Source organism: Mustelus asterias, chromosome 14 (genome assembly GCF_964213995.1).
Source record: "Mustelus asterias chromosome 14, sMusAst1.hap1.1, whole genome shotgun sequence".
NCBI lineage: Eukaryota > Metazoa > Chordata > Chondrichthyes > Carcharhiniformes > Triakidae > Mustelus > Mustelus asterias.
This window is the reverse complement of record NC_135814.1, coordinates 83,527,983-83,538,329: the sequence shown is the minus strand read 5'-3', so window position 1 is coordinate 83,538,329 and position 10,347 is coordinate 83,527,983. Positions and strand designations below refer to the sequence as shown.

General features: G+C 45.8%; 1 pseudogene; it reads right to left on the bottom strand.

Annotated features, from left to right (window-relative positions):
• Positions 1–3,073: 3,073 nt before the first annotated feature.
• On the bottom strand, positions 3,074–8,020 carry LOC144503968 (gamma-crystallin S-1 pseudogene; annotated as a pseudogene).
• Between the last annotated feature and the right edge of the window lie 2,327 nt (positions 8,021–10,347).

Below are 10,347 nucleotides of genomic sequence, written 5' to 3'. Positions count from 1 at the left end.
CCCTTTGCAGACCGCCCCCGCGAACCACCTGGCAGCCCACCCACCCCCCACCCCCCCCCCGCGCCCCCCCCCCCCCCCGATCGGACCACCCTGGGACGCAGGCCCCACCAGCAGCGCCCCCCCCCCCCCCGAGATCGGAGCCCCCGGGCCCCCGACCTACCTTGATCGCTGGTGTCCGTCGAAAGCATCTTGCGATCCTGGATCCTGGCCTTGCTCCAGGGGTCCTGATGTGTAGAATGACGTCTCTTCACTGGGGGGGTGGGGGGGGGGGTGACACCTCTTCCCTGGGGGGGGGGGGGGGGGGTGGTAGGGGGGATGTGACATCTCTGCCCCTGGGGGGGTGGGCGGAGATGTCACATCCCCTCCACCCCCCCTCAGGGAAGAGACGTCAGATCCCTCCCCGCCCCCCCAGGGAAGAGACGTCAGATCCCTCCCCGCCCCCCCAGGGAAGAGACGTCACATCCCACCCCCCACCAGGGAAAGTCAAAGACAGCGCAGACGGCAGTGCTGTCAGCGCTGCCTTTGACTTTCGCGCTCGAGCGCGCTGAGTGCTGACGGCTTGTGCGCAAGTCGATGCACCGACAGATGCAAATACGCTAGGCCCCGCCCACTGGACCCGCACCGAAAAGAGGCGGTTGGGGGCGCTCGAGCGCGGCTGCCGAGCGCGGGTCTGATTCACGACCGCACCCGGCATTGAGAGTCGATTTGGTAAAATCGGCCCCATTGAATTCACTTTAGGATGGATGGTGAGTGTTTGAAATGATGAAGAAGATGTTTACTGGAATGGTACCTTAGATATAGGATTTGAATGACACAGAGACATTAGAAAGCTGGGGCTGATTCTCCTTCGAGCTGGGAAAGTTCAGCAGAGATTTTAATAAAGGTGTTGAAAATCATGAAGCCTTTCGATCGAGTGGCTCAAATAGCAGGAGGGCTGGGTAAACATAGGACACAGATTGAAAGGAATTGACACAAGAATTAGAGGGGAAATGAGGAGAATTGTCTTTACACGAAATATTGTCATGATCTGGAACACGGTACCGAACTGGACAATGCAAGCAGGTTCAATCAGAGCTTTAAGAAAGGAATTAGACAGTAAAGCCATGGCTCAGTCTTGTTTCTGAGTCACTGCTTGTGAGTTTATGGGTGGGATTTTCCGGCCACGCTCGCCCCAAATCCAGAAAAGGCCACCCGAGGTCAATGGATTGTCCGCCTCCGCCCGCTACGATTCCTGTGGAGGACAGGACAGGAGAATTCCCTCCAATGTCTTGCTCCAGCTCTTGAGCTGAAAAATGCGGGCTGACACTGACCAGTTCAGTCCTGAGGGAGTGCTGCATTGTCAGTGATGATGGCTGGGATTCACCGACCTCGCCCGTGGCTGGGATTCTCCAGTCTCGCTGCGGTGAATGGAGTTGTGGCTGAGTGCCAAATTCTCCATTCTCTTTGTCAGCTGTGGCGTGGCAAATGAGACTGGTGAATCCCGGACAATATCCTTCGGATGAGACGTTACACAAGGTCCTGTTTGCCCTTTTAGGTGGACATAAAAGATCCTACAGCAATATTTTGAAAAAGAGCAGAGGAAGTAACCCCAGTGTCCTGGCCTATATTTATGATTCAAATAATGTGACAAAATGTTTCTGTCATTATCAGTCGCATTGTTGTTTGTGGGATCTTGCTGTGCACAAATTGCTGCTGTGCTTTCCACATTACAACTGTGGCTCCATTTCAAAGCCTTCAGGAACATCTTTGTATTTGGAAAGGGGGAGAATTTGCAGCTTAATGTGGAGCAATGGCAGGAAGAACCATTAGGTTGAATATTGCAAAGAGGGTTGGTGGGTTGAATCATAGAGTACCTACAGTACAGAAGGGGGCCATTCGGCCCATTGAGTCTGCACAATGGTCTCCAGTTCTACTGTACTGACTAAAACATTCCATGAAATTGAATAATCTTATGGAATTAGTCAAGTATTTCTTTGATAGGCAGCTTTATAAAGAATGAGTTGTTATTCAAGGCTGTCTGGTGCGAGACGCTTTATTGGAGATATTTAGCAACCTGCCTTGTTTAAGTCAGGGTCTGTCTGAAACCCTTAAAGAGAGATGTACAACTCAGAGTGCTTCAGTGGATGGTGAGAAAAAGGAAAGAAATATTCCGTGACATCAATAACTTCAATCACAGTTAAGAGCAGCAGTTACATTTTACACAAATCAAGGATTTATATAAGCCTAATGACTTCAGTGAAGGAATCTTTTATTGCTCTCGCTTCTTTGTTTGTTAATTTTGTATAAATCTCTCCTCTATCAAGTGGAGAGTGTGTTTCAACACAAAATGAGTCATTCAGCTCATTGTATCAGCACTGGCTCTCCAAAGGAACAGTATGCCATAGAAGAGCCCTTATGAAAGTGAATGAGAACAAAGCGGTCGACAGCAGAAAAGCTCTGGAACAGGTTGGTGAGAGTTGCTTCAGCAAAAAGGTTAGATGTGCATGAACCCAGATGTACTGAGATTTTACCATTCATGGCAATCAATTTATCAAGTGTTAATGTGGAGCACAAAGCTCTCACTGCTATCACTCCCAACATTGTGATAAAACTCAAACCCAGAAGAGTACAGACATTGGTTAATTACTTAACTTTTGATGCTTCTGACTTCCATGTTGCAGATTCAGAAGTTTCTGGAACTGAAATTCTGATTCCATTTAGAGAGGAGATTTAGATTTGTAATATCATGAAATTGGTTCATCTCATGTGTGGAAGGAATTGTGTAAGGAAGGCAACCGAGGCACCCCACCCACCTGCTCCTCCAACCCCCATCTGTCCCACCAGTGACAGAGATTGTAGGTCATGCACTGGACAAGTCATCACCTGAGAACTCATTTAGTGTGGAAGCAACTCACCGTCAACCCTGAGGAACTGCCGAAGAGAAAATCTCCTCCCATTCAGTATTTGAACATGACACACAATATTTCTGACAATCCAAACACAAATCAATTGAGAGATAAAGCAGTTAAGTTATGTGTCTTTATTCTGCTGACACATATGTCAGAAAAGCAAAACCACATTTCTCAAGAACAATCTAGAACATGCGTCTGAAAGATCCGATAGTTGAGTTGTAGCCACCCCAGTCACTGTATCTCCTGTATTCACCGGGTCTCATGAAGTACTGTCGGCCTCTGTAGTTGGGCTGTTCATAGAAGGTCCAGTAACCTTCCATCACATGGCAGGAGTTAACGTCATGGTAACGGAAACGATCGTAGACAGAGGGACAGTCATCCATGAATTCCATCATCTGTCCCCCAAAGTCAGGCCTCTCGTAAATCCTCAGTCTGTAGTTTCCACCTCGGTTCTGGAATAGAAGTAAAAACATATTTGAGATGAAGGAATCAATTAGACATTTGAAATATATTCTAAAAATGCTGGTTGCTTAGAAGGGAATATTTAAGGATCATTTGATGATCATTTAGAGTAAAGCTGATGAAATCTAGCAACGAGAACAGCACCATTGGTTCACATTCTCACTTCATTCCCAGTAAAGATAAGTGTATAAATTTATTCCTCAATATTGGAAATATTGATTACAGCAAAAGTAAGACTTATGTTATTGCCTCATATAGGTGGGAGTTGTCTTAAATCTGTAAAACTCTGTCTCTATTAGGTTAATGTTATCAAGTCGCTCTATATGGGTGATGTGTGAATGAGAGTTCATATCGCCTGACTATGTCCATGTCCTGGGCTGTGTGTGGAATAAGCACACCATGGGTTCTAACAGCGTTCTTGCTGAGTGTTAATGCAGTGTACAAGCAGATAATGGAACAAAGAACAATACAGCACAGGAACAGGCCCTTCGGCCCTCCATGCCCGTGGCGCTCCCTGGTCCAAACTAGACCATTCTTTTGTATCCCTCCATTCCCACTCCGTTCATGTGGCTATCTAGATAAGTCTTAAACGTTCACAGTGTGTCCGCCTCCACCACCTTGCCTGGCAGCGCATTCCAGGCCCCCACCACCCTCTGTGTAAAATATGTCCTTCTGATATCTGTGTTAAACCTCCCGCACTTCACCTTGAACCTATGACCCCTCGTGAACGTCACCACCGACCTGGGGAAAAGCTTCCCACCGTTCACCCTATCTATGCCTTTCATAATTTTATACACCTCTATTAAGTCTCCCCTCATCCTCCATCTTTCCAGGGAGAACAACCCCAGTTTACCCAATCTCTCCTCATAACTAAGCCCCTCCATAACAGACAACATCCTGGTAAACCTCCTCTGTACTCTCTCCAAAGCCTCCACGTCCTTCAGGTAGTGTGGCGACTTGACCTGGACGCAGTATTCCAAATGCAGCCGAACCAACGTTCTATACATCTGCAACATCAGACCCCAACTTTTATACTCTATGCCCCGTCCTGTAAAGGCAAGCACCTTCTCCACCTGTGACGTCACCTTCAAGGATCTGTGGACTTGCACACCCAGGTCCCTCTGCGTATCTACACCCTTTATGGTTCTGCCATTTATCGTATAGCTCCTCCCAACATTATTTCTACCAAAATGCATCACTTCGCATTGATCAGGATTGAACTCCATCTGCCATTTCTTTGCCCAAATTTCCAGCCTATCTATATCCTTCTGTAGCCTCTGACAATGCCCCTCACTATCTGCAAGTCCTGCCAATTTTGTGTCATCCGCAAACTTACTGATCACCCCAGTTACACCTTCTTCCAGATCGTTTATATAACGAGTGATGGAATTGAAGAATTCACTCAGCCATTGACTGTGATGGTCGACAACATCTTTCTCAGTGAGTGGGACTTGACCTTTGTTCTTCTGCATCAGGGAAATGTTGATCAGAGCAATATAACCAAAGGAATAAAATGATTGGAAGGGTTTGAGTGCAGTGAAGCACACATTCTCGGGGCTCGTTTTGTTACTCTGTTTTCATTTTAAATATCATTGATGAAGTGTGATGTGTGAATAGAATTTATGCTGCCCACGCACTGAATTTGAGGCACATTTATAATACAAAACATGCCTTGCCTTGTAACACAGGTTCGAAGAAGAAAGTAGTTCACAAGGTAACAATAACAATGTCAAGGAGCAATCTGTTTCAATCTCTACCAATACAGATTTATCCCCTCAGGAACTTAACTGTGTATCTTTACTGTTAGACTGGAATTGTGACAAACAGAATAACTATCTAATCTTAGGTGTTTCACACAATTGATACTTCCTCATCCTCAATCTGAGCAGAATATGTAAACAGCCAACGTACGTATGGGTAGGAGCGACATGAGCCGATGCTGTCATTGAATCCCATCCAGCGCTGGTAGTCAGGATAATCTCCCCTGTTCAGAACGTACTGGTATCCCATGTAATTGGGTCTCTCATACATCACCCACCAGTCACTCATGACACGCATGGAGTTACAGCGACTGAAGTAAGGGGACAGGTCAGCACAGTCACTGCTGCACTCATAGTTCCGACCCTGGAAGTTCCTGTCCTCGTAAAAGATAATCTGTGGAAAGAGACAAGAGAAATGAGTAAGCTTGAGAATCTAGCGCGAGTGATCAAGAACTCTCACATCCTGTACAAAATCAGACTGCTTCTTACCTTTGCCATGTTGAGCTCACAGTTAGACGAGTAACTGATTTAACACAGCAACATGCTCTACAGTGTGGTATATATATGCTGCACAAAATGACCACTCGACTCTATTCTCTTGTTATTCAAATGAATTGGTGCTGAACGTCAGCAAAAAGAGAACAAAACACATCACTTGACATGTTGCTTGACATGTCACTGATTCTCTTCACTTTGCTTTCACTTCATTTTCATTGAGGTGTGAAAACAAAGAGGGAGAGTCTATTGTGCTTTCCACATTCTAACTGTTTTCAAACAGCAATGGTTACAAAATCCATTTTCAAAAAGTTATTTCCAAAATCTACCCAGCGAGCTCGGTTTCTAAATGAAGCAAAAGAGAAAAAGTAAAACCTGCACTAACTGCGTTGCTCATCCTGATAACGACTACTTTTGTATTTTCAGATTCCATCTCCAATGTTATTTTTCATTGTTTGTGGTTTTCATTGAAAACGTTCCACATAACAAACTTGTCAGCAAAATTGTGGACCAAAAGGCTGTTTGAGGACAATGTTAGCTGAGTGGTAGGAGATAGAGAGTAATGATGACCTTTGTCACAATGGAGACAGACATATGGTGGGGTTCCCCAAGCAACAGAATTAGCTTGGGCAGCTTATCTTGATCAATATTAATGACCTGAACTTCAGTGTATAGGGCACAATTTCAAAATTGGCAGATGACACAAAACCTGGGAAGGATAGAATTAAACTTCAAATGACCTTAGACAGTTTGATGGAATGGGAGGTATGTGGCAGATGGGATTTAATGCACAAAGGTATGACATGATTGATTTTGATAGGAAGGACATCGTGAGGCAATATAAAATCCAGCATTCACTTCATAAAAGGCTGTAGGAGTCGAGGGATCTGGGGGTGCATGTGTTCAAATTATTGAAGTTGGTAGGGCAGGGTGTGAAAGCAGTTTATAAAGTGGAGTATCTTGCAATGTTGGGTGACCACCAAGTTGATTAATGTATTAATGGTTTATGAAGGTAAGTAACTATGTACAGAGAGTGATATAAAGGCTACCACACTCCACAACTGCAGACTCCTAACTGGCAAGGAAAATCCTCTCTCAGCTACAGCACTCACACACTCCAGCCTCATTCGTCAAACCGGTCACATGACCCTCCAAGTGCTTGCCTCTTAAAGTGGCACGCGACCACATCCCTCCCCCTTTAAGTTCCCAATTAACACATATCCGTAACAATTGAACTGCTACAATATTACACAACAAATGGATCTCAAACACAGTCCCTTATAAAGTAAGTCAGTCTGAAGACTTCCTGATCTTTTGGAAACATCGAAATTCACTAGCAGGTGCTCCAGCAATAGAGGGAACTTACGTTTGTACCTCAGTGGGTGAAGTCCCAACCTGCGAAGGTGCGTCAGTGCAGATAACTTCTCCAGTTCCCACTCGGACATCACTTGGCTCTTTCTCGGGTAAGCCTGTTGCTGCATTATTTACACAGTAAGAAGTCTCACAACACCAGGTTAAAGTCCAACAGGTTTATTTGGTAGCAAATACCGTAAGCTTTCGGAGCACTGCTCCTTCGTCAGATGGAGTGGATATCTGTTCTCCAACAGTGCACAGACACAGAAATCAAGTTACAGAATACTAATTAGAATGCAAATCTCTACAGCCAGCCAGGTCTTAAAGGTACAGACATTGCAACCTGTGTTGAATGCTCCCTCCACCCACATTGTCTGTACCTTTAAGACCTGGCTGGCTGTAGAGATTTGCATTCTAATTAGTATTCTGTAACTTTATTTCTGTGTCTGTGCACTGTTGGAGAACAGATATCCACTCCATCTGACGAAGGAGCAGTGCTCCGAAAGCTTATGGTATTTGCTACCAAATAAACCTGTTGGACTTTAACCTGGTGTTGTGAGACTTCTTACTGTGTTCACCCCAGTCCAATGCCGGCATCTCCACAGCATTATTTACACCCAGAGGAATACCATTGACAGACATACTAGGGGCAGACTGCCCCACTGGTTCTGTGTGTGATTCTCTTCTTCTCAAATTGTCTGGGTGTTTCTTCACCCTTTTTCCATGGACATCTATTTCATCCGTCACTGGACCTGTTCTGACCATGACCCTTCCAGGGATCCAGTTCAGACCAGCACCATAATTCTTTACAGATACCAAGTCATCCACCTCAAATGTTTTCTCTGTTTTTCTCAAATCATGTTGTTTCTCCTGTGTGTTCAGTTTTGCATCCACCCTCCTCGCCAAATTCAGAAATACCAAATCCAACCTTGCTCTAATATGTCTGCCCATTAGGAGCTTGGCAGGTGTAAAACCTGTGGTGACATGAGGAGTTGTTCTGTGGGTGATCAGGAAACGGGCCAGTTTGGTTTGAAGAGGGGCTGATAACTGTTTCTTCATTGCGGTTTTCAAGATTCCAACTCCTCTCTGCCATTACTGTACATGTGTAAAACAAATATACTGTTTCAAAGGTTTGTTTCTCCCACCCAAACTTATTCAAATTAGATGATCCAATTACATTATTACACATGATTTACCTTGCCAATAGCATTCTACATTCTAGCAGAATTGGAAATTCATTGGTCAACCGGACCCAGAAGTTCTTTCCCACCATTGCCTAGCAACCTTACCTTCACAAATCCGGTAGGTTCAAGAATCGCCCTCACCACCTGCAAACCATGGGAATGGAGGGGGTGTCATTCCCTCTTTCTGCTACCTTACCAGTAGAAGCTGAATACTTCTATTCACTGCAACCAGAAGCTAATTGCTTCCATTCATTTTAAAACCTTGGCAACTTGCAGTTGCAGGCTCTCCTATTGATAATAGAGAATATATTCTGTACTTTATTGTTTCCAAAGAATGTGGCCCGTCTAGTTCTGCTCATTTCCCTTGATGCTTTGGGGTAGGCTTCATCTTGGTCAAAGCTTCCAAGACATTTAAAAATACATTTTAAATCTACAATACTTATTCAAAGATTCTCCACCAAATATATATCTGTGCAGACAATACCTTTGCAGGTATATATATGAAGCACTTTGTGATTCCGTATGGTATATATAAGGCACACTGTAGTCTACTTTAATAGTCTTCAAAATCCCAGGAGTTTCAGGACACCCTTCTACAAACTCTCATTCCCTATCCCCAAAACCACACAGATTTACCACGTGGGGTGGCATGGCGGTTATCACTGCTGCCTCACAGCGCCAGGGACCCAGGTTCTATTCCTGGCTTGGATCACTGTCTGTGGGGGAGTTTGCACATTCACCCCGTGTCTGTGTGGGTTTTCTCCAGGTGCTACGATTTCCTCCCACAGTCCAATGATGTGCGGGCTAGGTGGATTGGCCATGCTAAATTGCCCCTTCGGGCCTGGTTTAACCATCAGGCGCAAAAACTTGGTGAAGGGGGAACCAGCGCGGAGGTGGTACTCGCCTCAAGCCCCTCTTTACCATGGGCTGAAATTGGACACGATCGGGACCACGCCCGAAATGGGCGCGACAGCAAGTTAAATATATTTGCATGCATTTAAATTGACTTAATGGGCCGCACACCCAACTTTACTGGCACTTCCCCCATTACCTCCGTGTTCGCCCATCCAGAATCGGCACGAAACAGACATGCTCCCTAGAAGTCCAATTCGGGAGCTCCGATTAGTGAGGAGCTAGGGGCCAAGTGTCTGATGGCTCTCAGCTTGAGATCAGTAGGGGGGGTGGGGGGGGGGGGAAGTTGGGGTCCGCTGCCACTCTGCCAGTGATCAGTGGAGCGAAAGGGAGGTCCACTGCCACTCTGCCTGAGATCAGTGGAGTGAAAGGGAGGTCCACTGCCACTCTGCCTGGGATTGGTGGGGGGGAATGGGGGAAGTGGCCCTTGATTAGTCTGGGTGGTGGGGAGGTGGAGGGGATAAGGGGTCAGTAATGTTGTGGGGGTGGTGCAATGCCTGTGGGGGCCAGGGAGAGGCATTATCTGGCCCTGGAGGGATGTACCAGGGGAGCAGAATTCTATGATTTTGTTTCTGCGCATGTGCAGTTGGAGGTGCCGATTGGAGCTGTAGGGTTTCGGGGGTGTTAAGCCCCGCTCACAGGCTTCTGCAGCACAATTTGGAAACGCTGATATTTTTGCAGGCAAAGTGCATATGGGGCACCTCAGAACAGGTCTAAAAGTTGGATCTGAAACTCTCCCAGGTTCAAGTCCGCCAAGCCCTTTGAATCAAAATGGTAAAATAGGGCCCTTAGTTCAGGGGACTAGCTCGGGTAAATGCATAGAGTTATGGGAATAGGGCTGGGATTGTGGCAGGTGCAGACTCAGTGGGCCGAATGGCCTCTTTCTGCACTGTAGGATTCTATGATTCTACGACGTTTAGCCATTAATTGCCCTAACCTAAACATCTTGGGACACTAAGGGACAATTTAGTATGGCCAATCCACCTAGTAAGAAGTCTCACAACACCAGGGTAAAGTCCAACAGGTTTATTCGGTCGCAAATACCATAAGCTTTCGGAGCACTGCTCCTTCGTCAGATGGAGTGGAAATGTGCTCTCAAATAGGGCACAGACACAAAATCAAGTTGCAGAATACTGATTAGAATGCGAATCCCTAAAGCCAGCTATGTCAGAGGGTCACATGATCATCCGAGTGATTTCACCTTAAAGGGAAATGCTACCACATAAAGCATAGGAGATCCTAGGCTTTATAATTAGAGGCATTGAGATAAAAACAAAGAAGTTATGATGA